The sequence below is a fragment of the Sus scrofa genome, chromosome 1, assembly GCF_054392235.1.
Source record: "Sus scrofa isolate SSC_HxYL_T2T_F1_AM1 chromosome 1, Sscrofa_HxYL_maternal_Yorkshire_Landrace_v2.0, whole genome shotgun sequence".
Lineage (NCBI taxonomy): Eukaryota > Metazoa > Chordata > Mammalia > Artiodactyla > Suidae > Sus > Sus scrofa.
Window position 1 is genome coordinate 110,428,063 of NC_139383.1, and position 25,015 is coordinate 110,453,077.

General features: G+C 42.5%; 1 protein-coding gene across 5 annotated transcripts in view; it reads left to right on the plus strand.

The window, feature by feature from the left end:
- Nucleotides 1–25,015, plus strand: part of LOC146406294 (uncharacterized) — an 840,349-nt gene that overhangs the window by 99,104 nt on the left and 716,230 nt on the right. The window contains exon 1 of one of the 5 annotated variants that reach the window (XR_014808993.1): nt 5,877–5,948. The exons of the other annotated variants lie outside the window; for them this stretch is intronic. The gene's annotated coding sequence lies outside the window, so the exon portion shown is untranslated. Of the gene's footprint in view, nt 1–5,876; nt 5,949–25,015 lie in introns of those variants that run through there. 5 annotated transcript variants of the gene reach the window in all.

The following is a 25,015-nucleotide window of genomic DNA, read 5'->3' on the forward strand; positions in this document are numbered from 1 at the left end:
TTATACATTTTGTTCTCTATTCAAAATCATTTATTGGAATTAGTTTTTCTCTTATTTGCTTCCTTAAGCATGCTATATATTAAAACCCTACTGCATTTTAGCAGCTCTTTGATGTGCTAAGAACTCATACTGAGGAAATTAAATAAACAAGGCAGTAGATTAAGAACAGAAGTTTGAGCAAAGGCACAATTTATTGATGAGTTTTAGTCATCAGAACGTATGATTCTAAAAGGACGGGCCACTTACCTTTACGAGATGTGAAAATAACTGGATGAACTTGATATTATTATGTCTTAGGATGTGGCTATTCAAGACTCAGATAACTGTAGATGAGTGGAGAAACAAAACCACCTGTAGCTTTTGAGACAAAATTCACAGTCCTACATGTCCCCTGTCTAAAGAATCTTTAGACTATAGAGACTTGAGTAAAGCCTGAGCTTATGAGGGAGGTCAAGAGCTCATTGAAGAAGGCTGAGAGCAAGGCGGGGCCAGGCATTGTGCTGCTGGGTGTTTGCATAGGAGGGGCTTGAGGGTTACTGCAGATTGGGACTTGCAGGTGCCATTGCAAAGAACTCTTCCTAGTAGTTACCCATATCAAAGAATGGGGTGGGACAATGTCTATGACATTGGTTGCCTTCTTTGGTGCCAGGCTTAATGCCAGACTAGTTTTCCTGCCTTGGGTTGAGAAAACCCATCGTTATTAAAATCAAGCCAACCACAAGATCTATAGTTGCTCTCTTTTGGAATGAAGCCATCATTTCAAATCAAAAATGCATAAAGAATTCCTGAAGGGTTTTCAAAGCAGACAATTTCAATTCTAGTTGGTGTGAAATCAAGGTAGTCTTTCAGTTTTCAATTTCATTGGCAAGGATGCTCCATACTTTGAACTTCTGATGCTGAAAACTGAACTGAAAATGAGACACTTAGGTAGTTCAACTACAGCTACCTTATTGGCATGATTGTTATTACTAAGTTATCTCACCCATGTTGGAAGAAAACAAGAGACTCAGGACTTGCCCTTAAAGTATACAACCATAATTCCAGGAAATATCTATTTTCAAAATAGCCCCCGATGGTGGGGAATGAGATCTTCCACTGGCTTGAGTCATAGTTCTTTCCATGTCAAGCGAAGAGTCTTTTTCTTTTTCTTTCCTTCTTCCTTCCTTCCTCCCTCCTCCCCTCCGTCTCCCTCCCTCTTTCCTTCTTCCTTCCTTCCTTTCTTTCCTTCCTTCCTTCCTTCCTTTTCTTTCTTTCTTTCTTTCTTTCTTTCTTCCTTCCTTCCTTCCTTTTCTTTCTTTCTTTCTTTCTTTCTTTCTTTCTTTCTTTCTTTCTTTCTTTCTTTCTTTCTTTCTTTCTTTCTTTCCCCTTCCTTCCTTTCTTGCTGAGGCTCTACATTTAAAAAATTTAAAAAAAATTATTATTGTTGACTTATACTGTTCCTTCAATTTCTGCTGTACAGCAATGTAACCCAGCCACACACACACATACACACACACACACACCTTCTTTTTATTTTTCATACTATCTTCCATCATGTTCTAACCCAAGAGACTGGACATGGTTCCCTGTGTTTTTGTTTTTTTGGTTGTTTATTTGTTTGCTTTTAAGGGCTGCATTTGAGGCATATGCAATCTCCCAGTCTAGGAGTTGAATCAGAGCTACAGCTGTCAGCCTACACCACAGCCACAGCAATAGGATGATCCAGCTGTGTCTGCAACCTACACCACAGCTTATGGCAATGCCAGATCCCTGACCCACTGAGCAAGGCCAGGGATGGGATTCGTTTCTGCTACACCACAATAAGAGCTCCAGTTCCCTCTGTTATACAGTAGGACCCCATTACTTATCCATTCTAAATTTAATAGTTTGCATCTACCAGTCCTAAACTCCCTGACCATCCCACTCTCTCCCTCCTGCCTCCTGGCAAACACAAGTCTGTTCTCCATGTCCATGATCTGTTTGTTCTGTAGATAGGATAATTTGTGCCATACTTTAGATTCCAGATATAAGTGATATCATATGGTATTTGTCTTTCTATTTCTGGATTACTTCACTTAGTATGAGACTCTCTAGTTTCATCCATGTTGCTGCAAAGGGCATTATTTTGTCCTTTTTCATGGCTGAGTAGTATTCCTATATATATATACCACATCTTCTTAATCCATCCATCTGTTGATTGATATTTGGGTTTTTTTCCATGTCTTGGCCATTGTGAACAGTACTGCAATGAAGATAAGGGTACATGTATCTTTTTGAATGAAAGTTTCTACATTTAAAAAACTCTTCCTATTATAGAGGAGATGGCATCATGGAGTCCACACACTGAATTGCTTGTGTTCCTTCAACCACTATACACAGGCAGGGTTGGGTGTTTATGGGGATACCTGTCTTTCTTGCTAACTCCTTAACATGATACTTTTCTTGGTTAAGACATGTAAATATTCACAGGGGTCTCTGGAAAAATAACATGAAAAACTACTTGTTCACAACTCATGTTGACCCCACCATGGGATGAACTGAGTTTTTGTTTTTGTTTTTTTTGAATAATGTAATGTTAGCTCATCTAAAGACTGTAAACCAGGTGGAAACCCTCGCAGCAAATATTTCCCATTTTAAATTTAACACTGGAGATTACTCTCTTTGTGTTGTGAGGCTTACTGCATGTGTGTGTGTATGGAGTGTGGCCCTTGGAGTAAAGATTTTTCAACCATCTGTGAACATGTTTTTTAACTTCAAAAAAAAGTATTGTCAGCTTTAGCAAAAATTCAGGCCTGCATTTAACTAATCACAGAAACTTGTACAAAATAGTTCAGCCATAAATTTTATGAAGGTCATATTGAAATAGATACTCAGAGTCTGTTCATATCACGTTGTAGAGTCATTAGGAGAATAATAAATTATGCTGCATATTGATAACGTTGAATGATTAGTCACTTTTTTGCCCTTGTTATAAATTTGGGGCTCTTTAGATCTGACGCTAATGTATATGAAAGGAGATGGGAACTGTTGTTCAATACCATCATGTGACAAAAGTAAGCATGCTGAAGGTACCATGGCTTTTTCCTCTCTTTACTTTCAGGGAAGTAAGTTTGTCTGCCTCACTTTTTCTCTCATCAGGGTAATGAGGGGTTAACGAAATGGAGAAACTAGGAGATTGGACCAGTGATTACTGGGAAGGGGAATGAAGAAGGATGGAAGTTCTTTTTTTGGGCCACACCCAGGGCATGTGGAAGTTCCCAGGCCAGGGATGGAACATGAGCCACAGCTGTGGCAAAGGTGGATCCTTAACCCAATGTGCCACAAGGGAACTTCCAAGATGAAGGTCTTAAAGGGGGTTTGTGGGAAAGAGAAGAGAGATTCTAGGGAAACAGAGACCACTGGACTATGAGGAAATAAATAGGAAAGCACAATTTGTAGTATGTTTTTCATTGTGTCAATTTGTTTCCACTTTCTGAAATCTTCAGAAAAGATCTCATCAAAATTGCCTTTGGCCACTGCAAACAGCAGGAGATGGCCCTGTTATCTGTGTATGTACATTCCCTTACTTCACATTATACAAAATGTTTCTGCCACTCATCTTTCAAGCTTCCAGATTAGTTATTGAAGTTTCTTGAAATGTTTCCTTGGTCTTGCTCGGTTCTTAAGCAGAAAGTACTGTAGCTTAATGAAGGTCCAAGAGTGAGTGCATGGTCTGGCAAATACGACATAAAAGAACATGATGGAAGACAGTATGAGAAAAAGAATGTCTATACATGTATGACTAGGTCACCATGCTGTACAACAGAAATTGACACAACATTGTAAATCAACCGTACTCTAAAAACAGAAGAAGAACTCTGTTGGAGGATTCTGGAAAAGGTGGTTCCCTGGTATAGGGAGAAGGCAGTCACAAAGAGAATGTCTCTTTCTGTTCTGACCACTCTTTGATCATTTTTTGTTTTGTCTTTTTAGGGCCACACCTGTAGCATATGGAGTTTCCCAGGCTAGGGGACAATCAGTGTTGAAAGTACGGGACAATCAGTGTTGAAACTACAGGCCAACACCACAGCCACAGCAACATGGGATCTGAAACACGTCTACACCACAGCTCATGGCAATGCCTGATCCTTAACCCACTGAGCGAGGCCAGGGATCGAACTTGCATCCTCATGGATACTAGTCGGGTTTGTTAACTGCTGAACCACAACTCCCTGATCTAGATTTTTGATGATTTTTGGATGGCTCATGACCATGAAGAGACTTCCCAGGGGTAAAAGGACAGCCTAGGGAAGACAGTACAGAAGGATGGAAAGACATGGGTCCTTTAAGACACTGTTGAATTATTGAACTAGCTCTGTATCACTGACCTGTGGAGTCCTGGCTCATGTCTTCTAAGCCAATGTTTCTAACTGTACAGTGTTAGAAACACTGTATTGATATTATTATTATCAAAAATAAATTATTTATTGATTGATTGAATAAATTATTGATTTATTGTCAAAAATAAATTTCCTTATGGTTAAGCCTATGACCTTTGACTCTTTTCTTACATGTAGCCAAAGGCGTTACTAACTGGCAAACAACACATTGAAAACTTTTGCCACTTGTAACCCCTTCTTCAAAAGGTGCAACTAAACAAAACAGAAACAAATTGGAAAGTTAGAACATACAGAAAGTTGCAATTAACATCCATACCATCTTATTTCAATGTCTGTATGTATCAGAACTGTTTGGCCTCATTGATTGACTTTATCGTAAGCAAATGTCATCATTGAACTCAAATTATAAATTGTCGTAAATAAAATCCTGCAATGTGTCTGTTTTACATATTGATATATCAATTAAGATTTCATTTGAAAAAAGCAAAAGCAATTGAATACAACAAAGCCAAAGGGAAGCAAGGTAGTTAAATATTTGTGTTTATATTTATGTGCATGTATAATCATTGCATTTATGTGATCATTTAAATTGATTAAACTCTTTCTATGTGGGATCCACTGTTTGGGGAGCTAGAGATACAAAGCTTAATTTGATACAGATTCTGACATCTATGAATTTGGTCAGTGATGCCACAGTTCATTGCAGGATGAAAACCATATAGTCCCTCTTGAAAGCCATCACCCATCCCATATGTAGTATGTTGGCAAATCATTACTTCACCTCCTGGGTCCTGCCCCTTCTCATGCTCATTTATCCCCCTTGAGCTCAAGCCATTATCCTCTTCCACTTGTCCTTTTCTGTGACTTCTTCTACATGGTAGCAAGAGTGATTAAAAAAAAAAAAAACCCTAAAGATCTGAGTTCCTGTTATGGCTCAGGGAAAATGAATCTGACTAGTATCTGTGAGGATGCGGGTTTGATTCCTGACCTTGCTCAGTGTGTTAAGGATCTGGCATTGCTATGAGCTGTGATGTAGGTCACAGACGTGTCTTGGATTTGGCATTGCTGTGACTGAGGTGTAGGCCAGCAGCTGTTGCTCTGATTGAACCCCTAGCCTGGGAGCCTCCATATGATGCAGGTGTGGCCATCAAAAAACAACCTAAAGATCATGATGTTTCCTTTTTTTTTTTTTTTTTTTTTTTTTTTTAGCTCTTCCATGGTTTGGCATCGCTATTAAAAAATAATCCAAAGTCCCGTTCCTCATATAGAACCTCTTGATGTAATTATCAATGTAATTTCTACCCTCATTCTTTCAGATTTGGGTGCCCTGGTCTCCTGGCTATTGTCCCACACCCCAAATTGTTCCCTATGCAATAATCTGGCCCTTGTTTTCTCATTTCTGTCAGGTCTCTGCTCCAAGTCACTCCAGGGAAAGCTTCCCCTGACCCCTATATTGTTCTTTACACTGTATTGTGTATCTAAATCATCTATCATCTGTCTTCCTTATTTGAACATCAGCTCCATGATGGTGCGGGACTTGGCCCTTTTAATGAACCTGAAGGAATAAATGAATGAATGAATGAACTGAGGGTAAGTGGCTCATTTCTTTTGGATCCTGATTCCACCCTGACATGTGATATTTACTGGGCCAGGTTTATCCATTCTCTGTGCCTCTGTGTTTGCATTTGTGAAATGAGGGGGAATTTCAGGCCTGTTCAAGAGTGGGAGATTTTCAAGGACAGGCCTGGTGGCTCCCTTCCCACACTGCTGGGATGTCTAACTTCCATTGTTTATGCATCAGACTTGCTGTTGCCAGGCAGGGTAGGAAGCTGGATTGTGAGAAGGTGCTGACTAATGCAGGCGTCTCCTTATCCTAAGGATAAGAAAAGCCAGCTCAGGCCGCCCCAGGCAAACAAACACAAGGAGTCAGCAATGCTCTCTTCTGGGTTGGCATCTTGAACATTCCCCCCACCTCCACCCCTGTTTCCTCTCCTCCTGCCAGTAACTGATCCCCCATTTTCTCATTCCAAGTGAATGAAGTAGAAAATTTAACTGATTAACAGCTATTCAGCATATAGATATTCCTTCTCTCTGTGTCTTTGCCTGGAGTGGCAAGAAGATTCTAGGACCATGCACACCTGTGGCCAACTCTGGCTCTTTTCCAGCTGTGTGAGCTTGGGCAGGGATCTCTACCTTTCTGAGCCTCAGTTATTTTGTTGACACCGTGGCAACGAATGCTAAGACCCACCTCACTTTGTAGACATGACAGTTAAATGATGTATAGAAGACACTTAGCTTCATAGTAGAAGAGATTGTAGTGAGCAGGTGATAGGTAATTCAGTGATTTTTTTTTGGCCCACTTTGTCTTTATAGCAGTCTTTGAATTCACTCTTTTTGTCATTTCTGTTCGAATAAATGGCGAGTCTCGCTTGTAAGCACAGAACTGGGAACTATGGGTAATGAGCGGAGACTTGGAAAACAATAGCGAAAACATGAATACATTGATAAACCTGGACCCATTTCAGCAGACACTGCAGCCTGGATTAGTTCACAGCACCAACACTCTTAGGCTAGAGAGGCAGGTGGACTCCATGGCTAGGTTTCTTTCTCCCACTGCCCTCTGTGACTTCCCTCCAGGGTGGGTGAGCCTGCAGGAGCCCAGTCTGGCCTGGGCTGCACGGCCCTAATTTGTAGTCCCAGACCGACTCTGAGGGAGGTAGTTTCTCTCCCTCTCCTCCTCACTGCTGATGCTCCTCCCTCCCTGAAGGTAGGATTGGGGATGGGGAGTCCAGCTCACTGGTCAGGACATTAAGAATGGCGGAGTTCCCGTCATGGTGCAGTGGTTAACGAATTCAACTAGGAACCATGAGGTTGTGGGTTTGATTCCTGGCCTTGCTCAGTGGGTTAAGGATCTGGCATTGCCATGAGCTGTGGTGTAGGTTGCAGAAGTGGCTCCGATCCTGAGTTGCTGTGGCTCTGGTGTAGGCCAGCAGCTACAGCTCCGATTCAACTCCTCGCCTGGGAACCTCCATATGCCGCAGGAGAGGCTCTAGAAAAAGGCAAAAAGACAAAAAAAAAAAAAGGCAGTAAGAATGGGGTCCAAGGAGAATACCACCAGCCTGTCCTCCATGCAGCTCAGCTCTTCCTTCCCTTTCAATTTCAAACTCCTTTGTGGGAGGGTGGGGTGTGTGGTGGGAAAGGATAGATGGAGTCTTGCCATCACCTCCACTTGATCATGCAGTTTGTCAGCGGTGGAAAGCCCATGCAGAAAGGTCAGGAGCCTACAGGACAAAGGGGTTTTGTTTGCCTGGAAGAGCTAGTCTTTAAGTGCTGGCAACAATGTAAGGGGCAAGGCTCCTCTGAGATGTCTAGTTTCAGCTGAGGGTTGGGAAGGCTTTGGATCTACCATAGAGGAGGAGGCTAGATTCCGGGATAGGATGAGCACTGGGGATTCTAGTCAAGGGGAGAAAGGAGAGAAGTCAAAGCAGTCTCCTGAGTCCTGACACGCTGAGCTTATTTCCACCTCGGGGCCTTTGCATGTACTCTCCAGGGAACATTCTCCCTCCTAAATCTCTGTGGCTTCTCCCTCACTCATTCAGGGCTAGTCCAAAGGATACATTATCTATGAGGCCTTCCTGGAGCCTCCTCACTTCCATCATTAAATGCCCCCTTCCCTATATTATCCATTTATCACCTCCAAGCATTTTACTTGCTATTTTCAACAGTCCTATGAGGTTCTAAGTCGATGTTCAACAAATAAAAGAATGAATTTTATATCAGAAATTCCCCACTTGAGAAATGTGTCCACTTGGTAACCAATTTCCAGAACTTAAGACAACTATCAGAATTCAGCATAAACTGGAATAACCAAGCAACTCATTGGCTGAAGATGCGGCCAAAAGGAATAATACTCAGACAGGCCTGACAAGTGTGGCTGATGCTGTTTATCCTAAGGTGTTTCAGGATTACCCCTCCAGGCACATCTATGGAGCTGTTTGAAAGTTATTATTAATCTAATGCAAAAGGAGTCACAGTCATGATTGTCTTCTTACTTTCTCCAAGCATGATGATGAAGGCCATTATTAGTGGGACAAGATTCACTTTTTTTCTTATTATTCCTTTTTACCACCACACTCATGGCATATATAAGCTCCAAGGCTAGGGGTCGAATTGGACCTGCAGCTGTCGGACTACACCATAGCCACAGCAACTCAGGATCCAAGCTGCATCTGTGACCTATGTGGCAGTTTGTGGCAATGCCAGATCCTTAACCCACTGAATGAGGCCAGGAATCAAACCCCCATCCTCATGAATACCAGTCAGGTTCTCAATCTGCTGAGCCGTAACGAGAACTCCTGGACAAGATTAGCTTTATAAACCACAGACATATGGCGAGCTTAGGTAGAGGGAAAATATTCTACTTTAACCAACCACGTGGTTTTTAATTAAAGAACTTAGAAACGCTGTAGAAATGTTAATTGCTGTGCCAGTGTCTTATCAGACTTGGGCAATTCCTAACTAATTGGATTGATTGCCTTGAGACTATTCCACTTTAGTGGAGAGGAAAGGCAGGCAAGCTGGCTGCCTCTAGCCCTTCCTGGATCCCAATTATGAAGCTCTGACTGGCTCAGCCACAGAGCCAAGCACATAGCGGTCTTATTCACTCACTCACAAAATATCCACAGAACCCCCACCATGTGCCGAACATTTTTCTAAGGGTTGGGGACTCAGTTGTGACAAAAGAGACAAGCTATCTGCCCGCAGGGAGCTTCCATTCTGGTGGCGGAGACAGACCATGTCAAAATAAATGATGCATACCATGTGTCAGAAGGTGACCTGTAATGGAAAAAAGGCAAAGGAGGGGGACAGAGGGTGCAGTGTAAAAGCCCTCAGGTGACACTTGGACAAAGGTCAAAGAGGTCAGGGGCATCACTGGTGGAGGGGCGTGCTGAGCAGAGGGACTGGCCAGGGGAGATTCTAAGCATATTTGAAGGGGAGAGAGGAGAGCAATGCATCTGGGCCACAGTGATCGAAGGAGTGGACTACATGAGCCCAAGAGGAGAGGGACCCCATTCACTTAGGGCCTGTGCCCAGTGGAAGGAGCCTTGGGCTTTATTCTGAGGGAAATAGGAAGCCAATCCAGGGTTTCACAGCACAAAAGGATTCCTGATTTGAACTCTTTGACAAGCTATCTTATTTTGGCCAAAACATCCAAATTTAAGAAAAGGGGTTGTGGTTAATCTCATTGCTAGGTAGTGAGGAGTCTTATGGGAATCCCTCTCATGCTGATAACATCCACCAGCCCCTAAAGCCTTGTGTTTTTCTCTCAGCAACACTTAAGGCCAAAGCCGGGGGCCAAAGAGTGTGAACCATGGAACAATCTTGGCTCCACAAAGTTAAGATTCTTCACCCTTCCCCACTCTTGGCATCTCCATTGGAAGGATGGACTGGGGAGGGGACAGGGAAGCTCAGCCTGGGATATTCACACTGATGCCCTGCTCCCAGATTCCCATTCATAGCCGACCTCATCCTAGAGAATCTTAGGCTAAGACTTCCTGCATCATTCTTCCCTTCCAAACTTTTGGTATTGATGCAATTCTTCATCTCATGGTTGATGATCAGTGATTTCTATAAAATCTGGGGCACTTTGTTCAATGGGATTTTTGAGCTACTTTAAAGTTTGAGAAGCAGCCTGGAAGATGTGGTTTGGATGCAAAATGTTGATATAGGAATCTCTGTTGTTTTGAATTGTCATGAAGACAATAACGTGATGAAGACTTGGGTCAGACCTTCCTGACAAGAGAGATGGAATTAGATGACCTATCCTGGGTGTCCTCAGTGTAAGAGAGGAACATAGACACTGCTTCAGGAGATGGGGAGGATGGGGCAAATGTGTCATATAAGGCTGGCTCATCCACTTCCTAACTGTCCTGAAAAAGGGTCCAGAGGGCACTACTTTCACCCAGGCTGAGGGAGATGCATTTGTGGGGAAGCCCAGTGTCCCTGAAGAGCTTTGTGGTGGCTCCTCTCTGTGGGCCAGGAGCGATGGTGTGGACTGCTGTCAGAAAGGACTCCATGGCTTCAGTGGGGATGATGAAAACTAGGACCAAGGGGTGGTATTTAATTGCTAAAGATAAGGTGTGTATATCTACTGTAAGAGTTTTCAGAACCCAAGTAGTAAACAGAATATTATGTTCTATAGAGCCATTGTATTGACTAGTGGATGATGCTGTTCCTGGAGCAGAAATAGATGGGCAGGCTGCTAACAGCTTCCTTAGTTTCATGAAGGAGAAATCTCTAGATATGGTGAATAGAATCATCACAGTAGAAGGTCATGGCCCCTCAACCATTTCCCAGATCTGAGCCAGTTCATAGATGAACTGCAGGGGAGGACAAGGCTCCTTGGAAATCTTGCTGCTCAGCCACCTGTTTACACTGGGCATCTTCCTTTTTAACTTCCCCTAAAGGTACCTGTGGCTCCTTAATAGAGTGATTGTGAATGGGGTCAAGTGATGTAACCAGACTGTCAGGGACCAGTGGACTCTGGAGAACCAAAGTGCTGCTATAGTCCACCAATCAATGGAGTCTGGCTCTAGTCCATCTCACAGTGGGCCCAGGAGGTCCCCAGGGTCCTGTGGTTATTTCTCCAGTTTCAGAAATAACATCTGGAGAAAGATAAATGACTGAGTGTTCCCACCTTAGTTAGAATCCTTGAGCATTTCTTCTTTTGGATTCCTCAATGCTGAGTGTGCCCAGTGCCCAGAGCACTTCCCACATACAGACAACCATTCTCAGGTGGCTGTCCCCAGGAGCTGTGTCTGCAGGGTGTGACCATGCTGTCTATCTGGCTGGCTGATCATGAGACTGAGTGTGATGTAGTAGCCTGTACAGGCCACCAAGGACAAGGAAGAGAAAGCTGGTCCCAGTTCTGCCATTAGCTTCCCATCTACCATTGGATGAACTGCTGTCTTTTTGCACCTCACTTTTCTTGTCTTTGAGAGGAAAGTTTGAGCTAGAAGCTAATGATTCTTAACCTTGGCTGCATATTGGAATCACTCATACATACTAATATAGTAGGTCCTTCGTTGTCTATGGAGGATATTTTCCAAGACTCCCAGAAGATGCCTAAAACCAGGGATAGTACCAACTCCTATATATACTATGTTTTTCCCTATATATACATGCCTATGATAAAGTTTAGTTTATGAGTTAGGCACAGTAAGAGATTAACAATAATAACTATTATTAAGTAGAACAATCACCATGATATACTGTAATTAAAGTTTAGGAATGCAGTCTTTCGCCAAATATCTTATTGTACCACTGTACTCAACCTTCTTCTTGTGATTATGTGAGATGATAAACATCTATGTGATGAGATGAAATGAGGTAAATGACATAGGCATTGTGACATAGCCTCAGGCTGCAGACCTCTGACCCCACGTCAGAAGGAGGCTCACCTGTTTCAGGTGATCCTGGATCATTGGACCGTGATGGGTGTCAATGGTTGGGATCCTAGGTTGTACTGTGTGAGATTTCATCACACTTCTCAGAGCCATATACAACTGAAAACTTATGATTTGTTTATTTCTGGAATTTTTCATTTAACCACTTTGGACTATAGTTAAATGTGGGTAACTGAAACCACAGAAAGCAAAAATTTCAGGTAAGGAGGGACTACCCTACATAGGCCCCACACTAAAGAGTTTCATATAATTGGTATATGGTGACATTTTTAACGTCTCTTGTGATTCAAATGTGCATTCAGGATGAGCGCATGGGACCAGCTCATGCCTATGTTCCCTCCCAGCTCCACCAGGCTGAGATTCCATAATGTTCCTTCCCAAGAGAGAGAAAGAGCAGCTGACACATTCTACATCAAAGCTCCCAAGAGCCTCTAGAGGAGAAAAATCTGAAAACCTCTATTTCCCAAATTAAAATTTGCAATAGCTCTCCTTTGAGGGAGAAATGTGACTGATCAGACCACAGAGAAGCTGGGTTGGAGAATAGTCCAAATATTTGTCCCAACCATTTCTGTGGAAGTTTGGAGGGCCACTCAAAGATTTGTTGAGGGTGTCTGCCTAGATACAGGTAGGACTCTGTCCTTATGTTTACTGTGCCCCTCTCCATACTCCTGTTATTGATACACAGATTCAGAAAGGGACCCATACCTTTGCTTCCTGATGGATGCTTTCACTTCTGTGTCTTATTTCTGCCTTCATCTCTGCCCAGCCTTTAAAAAGCTGTAGGATTGGTCCTAGTTTTTGAGGCTGACTCAAACACAAACTACCTGTGTGACTTTGAAGAAGCACCTTTTTCCTCTTGCACCTCTCTTGTCTCATCTTTTAAATGTGTAGCTCACGAGTGTCTTACAGAAGAAATGCCCCCTGCTAATGATATTTTATGAAATCTTGCTTATCCAGAATATTAAGATAAGCCGCTTTTCTGAAGCAAAATGGACTCTGTGCTCCTGACAGGGGATTGTGATCATTGATAGCAGAGGTGGATTTGGGAAGATCACCTTTCCAACTTGGTCCACCTCAAAAGAATGGTCAGCCTTTTTCACCCGCCCAAGTCAACAATAAACCCAGCTTTGAAGCACTTACAGCAAGGGCTGCTAGGTGGCACTGTTTCCCCAGATTTCTAGGGAGTCTGTGTTTTAGCGGATGGCTGTTGGAGAATTAACAATTAATGTCCACTGTATCAGCCAGAGCCCACAGAAAATATGTTATACTCCAGCAACCACAGAGAGCAGAGATTGCTCAAAGATGTTCTGCTGCCAGCCTGCTTCTCGGCTGGCCAAGAATGTAATCATACACAGCCTGTTCAGTCCCCAAATTGATCCCACAAATAAGCAACATTAATAACAAGGGTAAATAAGAAATATTATAATACATGATCTGTATGCTTATTTTCTTAGCCTTACTACATTTTATTTTAGAAAATTTCCCTGCATATAATAGTTAGAAACAATTGCCTCTGGTGTGAGGGTAACCAGAAGGTAAAACCAATTTTTTTTTTTTTTTTGGTCTTTTTTTTAGGGCTGCACCTGCGGCATAGGGAGATTCCCAGGCTAGGGGTCGAATCAGAGCTGTAGCCACCGGCCTACACCACAGCCACAGCAACACCAGATCCGAGCTGTGACTGTGACTTACACCACAGCTCATAGCAATGCCACTGGGCGAGGTCAGGGATTGAGCCTGTGTCCTTATGGTTACTAGTCAGATTTATTTCCACTGAGCCACCATGGGAACTCTGGTAAAACCAATACTGATGTGAGTTCACTTTCCACAAGCTTAAAAAAGGAAACCACCTGACGAGATACATGGCCTTTTCCCTGAATCCATGTGGATGTTTATAGGGTATCACAAATGGGAGTGCAAGGGCCATGATGACAGGCAGAAAAGATTTCTTGTGTTTTCCTGACATTTCCTTTTCTTTTTTCCTTTTCTTTTTTTTCTTTCTTTTCTTTTCTTTTCTTTTCTTTTTTTTTTCTTTTTTTTTTCTTTTTTTCTTGTCTTTTGCCTGAGGCATACGGAAATTCCCAAGCTAGGGGTCTAATTGGAGCTGTAGCTGCCAGCCTACACCACAGCCAAAGCAATGCCAGATCCAAGCTGCATCTGCAACCTACACCACAGCTCACGGCAATGGCGGATCCTGAGTGAGGGCAGGGATCGAACCCACATCCTAAGGGATACTAGTTGGGTTCTTAACCTGCTGAGCCACAACGGGAACTCTGACATTTACTTTTCTACTAAAAAGGCCATTTGGATGAAGGACTTAAGCACTGTCCTCATCACTCTCTTCGTTAAAAGGCAGAGATGTTCTTCGTCACACAAGGAGTTAGGGGAGGCAGTAAGAAGGAAGGTCAGAGTGGTCGCTTGGCCCATTCTTAATTCTGCTTCTTGTATTTTTTCCCTTTAATGTTTGTAACTTGTACCATTATCTCCATTGGTGCTTTCCCACTGAAAAGCAAACTCCTCATGGAGAGCAGAAGTTGAGGGGGAAGGGTGCCAGAGATTCTGTTTCCCTGCCTGTCCTCCTGCGATGTTTTTCCCTAGATGTAGACATATGAGCGGCTGGGTGGATTAGGAGTGCCACAGGGCAGTTCTCTCATGGAGGTTGTGGTCAGGCTCTGAAATATAAAATATCTCCACCTCTGCAGTGTCCCCTCTTTCCTTACTGTCTGGCTCCTGATTTCTCCCTTAGCCGAAAACAGCAGTTTGTCAAAGTTACATCCTTAGCAGCCTCACCTTCTCACTACCACACCCTTTGAAGCTCACATTTGCAGGCTGGGGAAACAGAAAGAAGGAAACCCATGCATTTTCTTTATTTTTTTCTAAACCTTTTTTTTTATTATTATTATTATAGTTGGTTTTACAATGTTCTGTCAAATTCTGCCGTACAGCAAAGTGACCCAGTTATACGTATGTATACATTTTTTTTCTCACATTATCCTCCATCATGTTCCATCACAAGAGACTGGATATAGTTCCCTGTGCTATACAGAAGGACCTCATTGCTTACCCATTCTAAATGTAATAGTTTGCATCTACTAACCCCAAAACTCCCAGTCCATCCCACTCCTCCCCCTCCCCCTTGGCAACCCAAGCCTGTTCTTTATGTCCGTGTGTTTTCTTCATGTGGCTCTTCTAGTTTAATTCTGCCAGGCATGAATTCATGGTATGCATTGTTTAGGCTTAGAAAAATGTTCCCAGTGCCAACTCTTCTGGTGTGCATCTAAAAAAAACAAAAATCATTTTCAATCAATGGCATCAACAACTCAGACTCCAGGCTGGTAGAGAGGGGACAGCGGTGGGGGTTGCACCCCTGGGAAGCAGAGCATCACCCCTCCTGGCAGGGAAAAGCGAGGCCCCTCGACCCCAGGCAACAATTACTATTTTAACCATCCTCCCCCACAGCCCCGGAGGCAGCTGGAAAGGAAACTGCACACTGGGGGTTCCCACAGCATCTTGCTGGCTCCCCAAGGCTTCCAGGCATTTGCCCATCTGGTGAGGCCTCCAGAGCAGGGGGCCTAATTAGGCGTCATCTGGCCACCTGAGAAGGCTCAGTGGGCCTCCCCACCCCCAGCCCCCTGGCTCCCCCTCCTCCAGGCAGGACTCCGCTCTCCCAGCTGTGGATCTCAGAGCTTGTTTGGTTGAGCAGCTGCCCTAGCTAATGACTGGATGGCAGGGTCCCCAGGTGGCCGCCTCAGACTGGAAGGGGTGGGCAGAGAGAGGACCGAGGGACATAAAGGGACATGGAGGGGGGGAATATGAGGGGCGGTCAGAAGGAGAAGAAACAGAGAGCATGAGATGAGCATCGCAATTTGAATCTCCCAAGCTGGAAGACGAGGAGGGGTTTCCTGACCTGCAGCAGGAGAGCTGGTCCCAAGTGGGAGGGGGTGGCCCATCCATGAAAAAAGCTCTGGCCCTCAACTCCGCACCCCCTCCCACTGCACCATGATGCTCTCTCTTCCTGCCCTTTTCTGCCCTTTTTGCAGCATCCACCCAGCCTTGCTCCTTTAGTTTGGGGTCTAACCCACAGCTTTTCATGAGGGGAACATGGCCTTAGAGCCCCACTTTTGGGGAGAGGCTGTGGGAAGAGGATGTTAAGATCAAAATTATTCTCTTCTCCTGATGGACTTTTAGGTGTGCAGGCATATATGTATTTTAAGGAGTTTTGTACCCCGATGTCCCTAAACTGTGGCACGAGTCCAGAGAGTTGGGCAATTGCCCATGCGCAAGCCAGGCTCTGCTTATCCCTTCTTGGGCATTTTCTCTTTGGCTTCTGGGCAGTCATCTCCCCGCCCAGGGTAAAACATATGACGGATATTGAAATAACTAAAGTATGGGGACAAATTTAGGAGAAGCAGAATGGAAAGTAAAATCCTCTACGAGAGGCTGTAATATCAAAAGATGCAACTTCTAGGTTACTAATGTCCTGCCGTCCTCATGCACTGGAAAGTTGGACTGCGCCACTGAAACAATTCTATGGTTTTTCTCTCTTGTGATGTGGGATCTTTTGAAGCAATAAGTTTGAGTTGAACGGGAGGAATATCCCTGGTCTGGTCAGAATGAACTCTAGTTTAATTTCTGGTCCTTTTATATCTGGGGTTTGGACTGTGGGTAACTTATTGCATTCCTTCTCTTCTTCAGTGTTCCCACTGGAGAGTGTTAAGAGAAGGCTTTTTTAAGTATGCTAGAAGTTATGATTTTTTTTTTTACTTATTTATTTTTTTCCCACTGTACAGCATGGGGACCAAATTACACATACATGTATACATACTTTTTCCTCCCATTGTTGTGTTGCGATGCAAGTATGTAGACATATTCTCAATGCTATGCAGCAGGATCTCATTGTTAATTCATTCCAAAAGCAATAGTTTGCATCCATTAACTCCAAGCTCCTGATCCCTCCCACTCCCTCCCTCTCCCCCAGGCAGCCACAAGTCTATTCTCCAAGTCTATGATTTTCTTTTCTGTGGAAATGTTCATTTGTGCTGTATATTAGATTCCAGTTATAAGTGATATCATACGATAGTTGTCTTTCTCTTTCTTACTTATTTCACTTAGTATAAGAGTCTATAGTTCCATCCATGTTGCTGCAAATGGGATTATGTCGTTCTTTTTATGGCTGAGTAGTATTCCATTGTGTATATACGCCACATCTTCCTAATCCAATCATCTGTCGATGGGTTGTTTCCATGTCTTGGCTATTGTCAATAGTGCTGCATGTTTTTTTTTTTTTTAATTAGAGTATAGTTGATCTATAGTGCTGTACCAATTTCTTCTATACAGCAAAGTGACCCAGTCATACATATATACATTCTTTTTCTCATACTATCTTCCATCATGTTCTATCACAAACGATTGGATATAGTTCCCTGTGCTGTACAACAGGACCCGATTACTTATCCATTCTAAATGAAATAGTTTGTATCTACCAAATCCAAACTCCCTGTCCATCCCCCCCCACCCCCCGCAACCACAAGTCTGCTCTTCCTGTCTGTGATCTGTTTCTGTTTTGTAGATAGAATCATTTTTTTGAGTGTGTGACAGGTTAGAATGTTATATTTCTGTATTTGGTTTAGCAGGATTCAAAGGGGAATGGCTTTCTCCCCACCTCCCTCCCAAACTGCCACAGTGCAATTGAAGGCAGTTTTGCTCCTGGAAAGTTAAACTGATGAATGGAGAACAGCTGTCTTGAGACTTGTTTGCCCCGAACAGCAGAAGGGTGGGCTGTACAGATGTGCACAAGTTGTCAACAACTGTAGCACAAATTGCAAGGGGGTGGGATTTTTCATAGTGGCAGGCAGAGATCTCAGTAAGATTGTGAAGATTTGTCTAGTTTCCTTATCACTGTCTCCCCATCCTTGTGAATCCAGGGCTGACATGGGAAGCCTCAGCCTCCGAAATGTGGATCCATCAAACCATATTTGCAAGGGTGAGAACACTAGAATCCAGAGTACCTATTGTGATTCAGTGATTAATGAACCTGACTAGTATCCATGAGGACGCAGGTTCGATCCCTGGCCTTGCTCAGTGGGGTAAGGATCTGGCATTGCTGCAAGCTGCAGCATAGCTTGAAGATGCTGCTCAGATCCTACGTTGCTGTGGCTGTGACGTAGGTGGGCAGCTGCAGCTCTGATCTGACCTATAACTGGGAACTTCCATTTGCTGTAGAAGCAGCCATAAAAAAAAAAAAAAAAGTGCTCTATGGCCAAGATAAATCTTAGAGGATAGTTGGTATTGTTTTCTGCAGGTCAGCAAACACCCCAGCTTTGTCCTCGATCTTTAAGACAAAATGACTTAAATCTTTAAGTAAAGCCTATAGATTCTGTAGGAGGATTCAGGGGCCTCAAGAGTTGATCTGGCCCAGCTTGTCACTCAGGCGGGTACCTCTCCAGTGTCTCTGAGGGATGCAAACCAATCCTCTGCTTGACTAACCCCCAACAAAAGGTGCTCAGTGCATTCAGTTGTGGGTAGTTCAAGGGCTTAGAGGACTGTTCCTGATTTTGAGCTGAAACCTACTTCCTTGAAACGTCTGCTTACTAATCCTAGTTTTGCTTTCCAGAACTACACGGGATAAATATAATCCCCTTTTCAGATGAAAGCTCTTCAGATAGTTGAAGCTGGTGACCACATTCCAAGTCTTCCTTTGTACAAGACATGCATTCCAAGTGTGACATGGTATCAAACTCCCTCACTCATCATCCTGCTGTGGATGTCATCTGTGTTTTCAGCATGTGAATCAGTCAGAATCCAGAAAGGAAGAGAGAAATACTCTCAACATTTCCAACAGAGAGAAATTAACACAGGAGCTTTTTACATAGCTACAAAAGACAGAGGGAGCAAAGAGGCAAAAGTGAGATAAGCCAGACACTAGTAACTTCTGGAAGCAGCTACTATCCTTAGAGCTGGAAAAGGAAGGAGAAGAAGTGTCTGAGAGTCCAGAATCATAGTGGAGAGCCAACCAAGGTGCCACAGCAAAGATCCTGTGGCACTGCTGGAACCTCTGCAGAGGTGCTGTCTCACAGATGCTGGGACCTTAAGGCTGTGTTAACACTCTTGTTGAGTTTGCAGCCCAGTAAACCCTTTATTTGCATGAAGCAGGTGAGGCCAAACCTGTAGTTTTGAAAATGAATGTTTGACTAAAGCTCAGGTCCTTAGTAGGTCTACTTTCGTCTTCTTTTCCCATCATATGCCCCTTTCTTCTGACAACTATGGCCCTCCTCTGTCCACATGACCCCAACAGTCCTGATCATAGGGTAGGGGGCACATAAGACAAGCTTTGAAACTTGGGCAGAGACACTGAGGGACAGATGACCCATGGAAGTGAAGAAATCAATGCCACTTCTCTGCAGAAGCAGAGTCTGAGTTCTCTACTGAGATCCCTGGAGTTCCTCTGACTTGGGGTCTTCCCAAGACGTGGTTGTTTGCCTCTTATGCTATTGAAGGCTACCCAGTAGCCTTCACAGAAAGTCATTTCTTACTTACTCAGCCAGGGTCTATTTTTACTGCTTACAACAAAAGAACCTGCACTGATATGCAGTCTTTACCTATATTCCCAAAGGCAAGAAGACAACATCTGGCTTAATGGAGATCTATCAAATATTGACTCTAACACCAGCACACCAGCTCTCCCTCCATCTTTCTGTCATCACAAATGTTAGAACCCCAATGAATTATTGCCAAGCTGGAAAGTAAATGCCTTATGGAGTGCTAAAGAGATCAGTCCTTGTTGCCATCTTGTTCCCACATCTGTGAGGCAGATGAATGTATGGAAATCAGGTCTGGAAAAAAGATTTTGATGTGACTACTTTGATTTGGTCATATCAAAATGGGTGCATCAAAATATGAACACATCTTTTCTCATTCCCTAGCAACCTGAATAATGAACATTGCAAAGCCTCACCTCAGGCTTGAATTTGACCTTACTGCTCCTCTGAAATTCACTCAGAAATAGGACGAAGATCAGGAAGTGAGTGTCTAGGTAATTATGTTAATTGGCACTTGAGAAACATTCTTTAGCACTAAATTATTTTACAGGGCTGTCAAAGTATCTTCAAAACAGTTGCATCAAAATAGCATGTACTTGATTTCTATATATCCATATGAATCATAAAAAATGCGCCAAATATGTTTTTTTTGCAAGAAGTGTATGCCCCGCCCTCTTTTATGGATTTTATGATTTTAAGGATAGAATTGAGTTTATCAACGGTATATATTCAGTCATTCAACTAGTTAAGAAACTTCTTTACTTAACCAGCATTTAGTCCATGTTTATCTGTATCATCCATAGGATAGCTTGACAATAGCATCTTGAAACCTTGACCCAGGAAAGAGTTGACTCACCCTTGAAAACTTCTCAACACAGAAACAAGATTCACTTGGTTAAAGCTTATTTTCTAAGAATCACGTTGGCACAAGTAATTATGCTTAATAACAATCTTTTAAATATTAAAAGGTATTTAATATTTTACAAATTGGTCAGGTTTTGATTTTCATTAGAGAAACCATAAAAAGAGGCATCCAGAAGGACCACTGCCCTTCTCAGAACTCAAAGCTCTGCCATACTCGTCCTCCAAGATGGCCTGACTAGGGCTCTGGTCACCTGTTCATCCACCCCTCCAATATGTTCATCTTTTGCTATGGGAGCCCATAGACAATATGATTAAACTTTCTATATATTTCCTACTTATTGCCTTAAACCCTCCAAGATAAATGAGTTTCTGAAAAATATTAAGAAAAATATTCATCTTTAGACAGTTCACTCTGATTTGGTTGGATTCTCAAGTGCAGAATTTGAAGGCAGGATGTTTAAAATGTTTTTATATTTGGAAGTATGATAGTTTTACTCCTTGAGCCGAAGTTCAAAAAGGCTTAGCCAAAAACAAGGAACACCAAGAACAATTTCTTATTCTAAATTTGGCTTTCATTGACAAGACTTTGAGATAATTTATATGGCACCACAGTGCAGAATAGAAAAACAATAAACACAAAGGAGCCCAAGAACCAGTTATTTTCCAGATGAAACCCGGTGGGCCAGCTCTGTGGGATGACACATTTAAAAGGGCGGTTGATGCCCAAGTTGATTTAGGCTACACAAAATTGATTGGAGTTCTCCACCCGGAATAGAGAGCACCCAGCAGAGCTCATGTTCTTGGTGAAATGAGAGTGCAGATGTTCATGCAGCTGGGGGACCTCAGCCTCATGAGGCTCTCACACTTGTGGTGACTGTTTGGGAAAAATGTCAACTACCAAGTGTCTCAGCAAAGCATGCCTCTGAGTCTCTGTCATTTTCACTGGTGAAATAATTTTCTGCTGAAATATGAAGCATTTCATTAACTGCTCTAAAATGTGTCTGCTCAGGCACTTAGGCTGTCCCAAGAGATTCTCACTTTTATTTGAAGGAAGTGGTGCATTAATTGGCTTGTGTCCTTTGCCTGTCTAAAAGCCACCTCTGTCCTTTGTCACCACCACTTCAGAAGATACTTCTGTTCATTTCTCCCATGGCATTTCAGTATCTGTTATGCATTAGACCTAGTTGCCATTAATTCGTCGTCTCGGTTTTTCATTTGTTTCAAAATAGCTCTTCTGGAGTTCCTGTTATGGCTCAAAGATTAAAAACCCGACATAGTGCCCATGATAATGTAGGGTTGATCCCTGGCCTGGCTCAGCGGGTTAAGGATCCAGCATTGCCGTGAACTGTGGTGTAGGCTGCAGATGTAGCTCAGATCTGGTGTTGCTGTGGCTGTGACATAGGCCAGCAGGTGCAGCTCCGATTCAGCCCCTAGCCTGGAAACTTCCATGTGCCGCAGGTGTGGCTATAAAGAAATAACAAAAGAAAACAAAACAGCTCTTCTATATTTTGACAACCCTTTGCTTTACAACATTTTTTTACATTCAGATGATGATACATTTCCATACCTGTGACAATATTTTAACATTATATATTGTCTATCTTTTCATCGTGTCTGTTTTTTTCTGAGATTCTTAAACAGTTTTTTCCCAGTAAAGTTTATATGGTGATATCAAATGTGATTCATAAAAATATTATATCAAATGTATATTTTGCTTTACAAAAGCACAGTATTATCTCTATTAATTATAGTTTTCCAATTAATTATTAGTCACTCTAACTTGGAAAATAATGTAATTATTTTTGGTTTTAAAAGCCTTCAGACTTGTTGGTGTGTATGCTGAAATGTGTTCATTTGGAATTAATTTTGCTAATTTTTACTTCATTTTAGATTACTACTTAGCAAAGACACTTGGGCCATCTATTTATTTTAAGGAGGTCTTTATGCTTATGGAAACACGTGCCCTAGTAAAAGTCGACACATCTGTAAATAATATGGCCCAGTCTTGATACTTTTTACCTTTCTGTACTCCATTTGGTCCTTGTTTTTAAAAATTGAACCATGTTTCTAAAATCCCCCCAAATCCTCCAGTGCTCACTGTAGCTGCTCTGCATGTCCCACCTTCCTCTGTGGAGGGGATGTCAGTCACCTGGGGCTTGTGGACTTGAACTCGTTTGAGGAGCATGGTGTTTTCTTTTGTCTTTATCTTTTCTCCTGTTTTTTTTTTTTGTTTTGTTTGGTTTTTTGTGTTTTTTTTTTTTTTTTTTTTGGCCTTTTTAGGGCCACACCCTTGGCATATGTTCCCAGGCTAGGGGGGCGAATTGGAGCTGCAGCTACCAGCCTACACCATAGCCACAGTAACACAGGATCTGAATTTCGTCTTCAACCTACACTACGGCTCATGGCAACGTTGGATCCTTAACCCACTGAGCGAGGCCAGGGATTGAACCCGCATCCTCAGGGATGCTAGTCAGTTTCGTTATTGCTGAGCCACAACAGGAACTCCACTTAGTGTTTTCTTATTGTCTCCTTGTATATCTCAGGTTTTAATTTCCTATGAACACATATTTGTTGTAGCCTTCCCAGTTTGAAGACGACTTTCCTCTGTAGAGAAAGCAAGATAGAAGTTGAATTGCCCTGTTTTCTTCTGTTAGCATTCCTCATGACACCGTCTGCCCCTGAGCAGGGGGCTTTCCATTTCTCATCCTTCTTCATGCTCTGAACTCAGCACAAAGCCCCATTCAGTGCTCTGACACAATCTTTTTAAGCCTCAGGGCAATTTCAACTCTGTTTCTCCTGGTATTATTATGACTGGCTAGTTTGTTCCTCAATTATAAGTGCTTCTTTTCATATTTCAGGCATTTCTTTTAAAATCTGAGATAATTAGGGATCTCTCTGCATAGTTTTTGTTTGCATTTGGTTTGTTATTTTGGAGTTCCTGTTGTGCAGTGGAAACAAATCTAACTAGGAACAATGAGATGCAAATCAGATCCTGTGCTACTGTAGCTGTGGCTGTGGCCAGCAGCCACAGCTTAACTTGATCCCTAGGCTGGGAACCTCCATATGCCCAGAGGTGTGGTCCTAAAAAGCAAAAACAAACAAACAAACAAACAAAAGAAGACACTTTCCTTTTTTCTTTTTGACCAGTGCCATTTGTTGTTATGGACTGAATGTTTATGTCCCCTAAAACTCATTTGCTGAAATTTAATTCCTAACGTATTTGGAGATGGAGGCTTTAAGGGGTGATTAAGTCCCAAGGATGGAGCCCTCATGGATAGGATTAGTCCCCTTCTAGGAAGAGGTCAGAACACAACATGACTTTCTTTGTGCCCTCTGAGGATGCAATGAGAAGTTGGCAGTCAGCAACTCAGGGGAGGGTTCTCCCCAGAACCTGATAATGCCGACATTCTGATCTTTGACTTTCAGAACCATGAGAATAAGTTTCTATTGTTTATAAGCCACTCAGTCTATGGTACTTTGTTACAGCAGTCCCAAAAGAACTAAGACATTTGTTTAGATAGACTTCTTTTCTGTGAACCTCCACTGTTTTAGCCATCTTCACTTTTATAGTGTCTATCTTTTCTCTGAATTTTTACAATTTTTCCCCTAAAGTCTAGAATTTATGTCTAATTGGGGCCAATGCTTCCTTTCTTCTTTGGCTCTTAATAGTTCCACTGTGATGACAGTCACTTTATCTGAGTGTTCATTTGACTATACCAAGCTGGTTGTCCCTAGTGGTAAGTAGAAGCCTGACTGTCCATGTTGAAAGAGCAGAGGACTCTGAATTTGGCAGATCTGTGTTCAAATGTCCACAGACCTGCGAATGATCTTGAACAATCTACTTGACTTATCTGACTCACAGGGTTAAAAAATTGGGTCAGTTATATAGTTTTGCAAAGATACCTTTAAAATCACAAGGAATGTACAATGCCATTAGCCATTGTTATTACTGCCTGAAAAACATTTTTGACCTGGGAAGCTTTCTTGCCCCAGCATATGTCCTAATATATCCATATGAGTCAGCAGTGTAGCATGAATAAGTTAAAGCTACAGTAGGTAACATTAGGGTTGAAATATAGACATATTGGTGGCAATAGCATGCTGGTTGAGCACACAGCTTCTGAAGCCAAACTATATGACTCAGAGTCCTGCTGTGCCACATATTAGCTTTGTGATTTTGAGCAAATGGCTGGAACATTCTGTGTTCTCATTTCTTTACCTATAAAACAACTCTGATTCATGGAGTTATTAACAGAGACTTAAATGAGTAAATACATGTAATTACTTAGAATGTCACCTGACACATAGCCAGAACTTAATAATGTCAGTTATTATTGTGCTTGTGTTGTATGAACACAGAGCCAGAAGCACTAGCATTCCCATGTCAACCAGAGTATTTGAAACAAAACTGAGAAACTCTTAGAGATCAAGTCTACAGAAATGAATGAAAGAAAGTTACTGGAAAATGTTGACAAGCTGAGATGGATGTCATTCCTTGAGCCAACGTAGGGATGCTTTTGTAGGGAATGGTTTCAGAGTCATGAGGCTATATGAGATTAATTTCTAAGGGCAGCTGAATGTTTTCCATCAATGTTGGGGTGCATCTTGCTGCATCACTAGAGCTCTCATCTTAGTGGGCTCTATAAGTGTCCCCTGCCCTCTTGGGGAACTGGAGGTGAGTACCATTCTCCATGATGGGTTGTCAGTAAACACATGGGTAGGCAGTTACACATTGTTACAAATCCTTCTCCCCCACCTTGTTTTTTTAGCAGTCAGTTCATCCAGCTTTTAA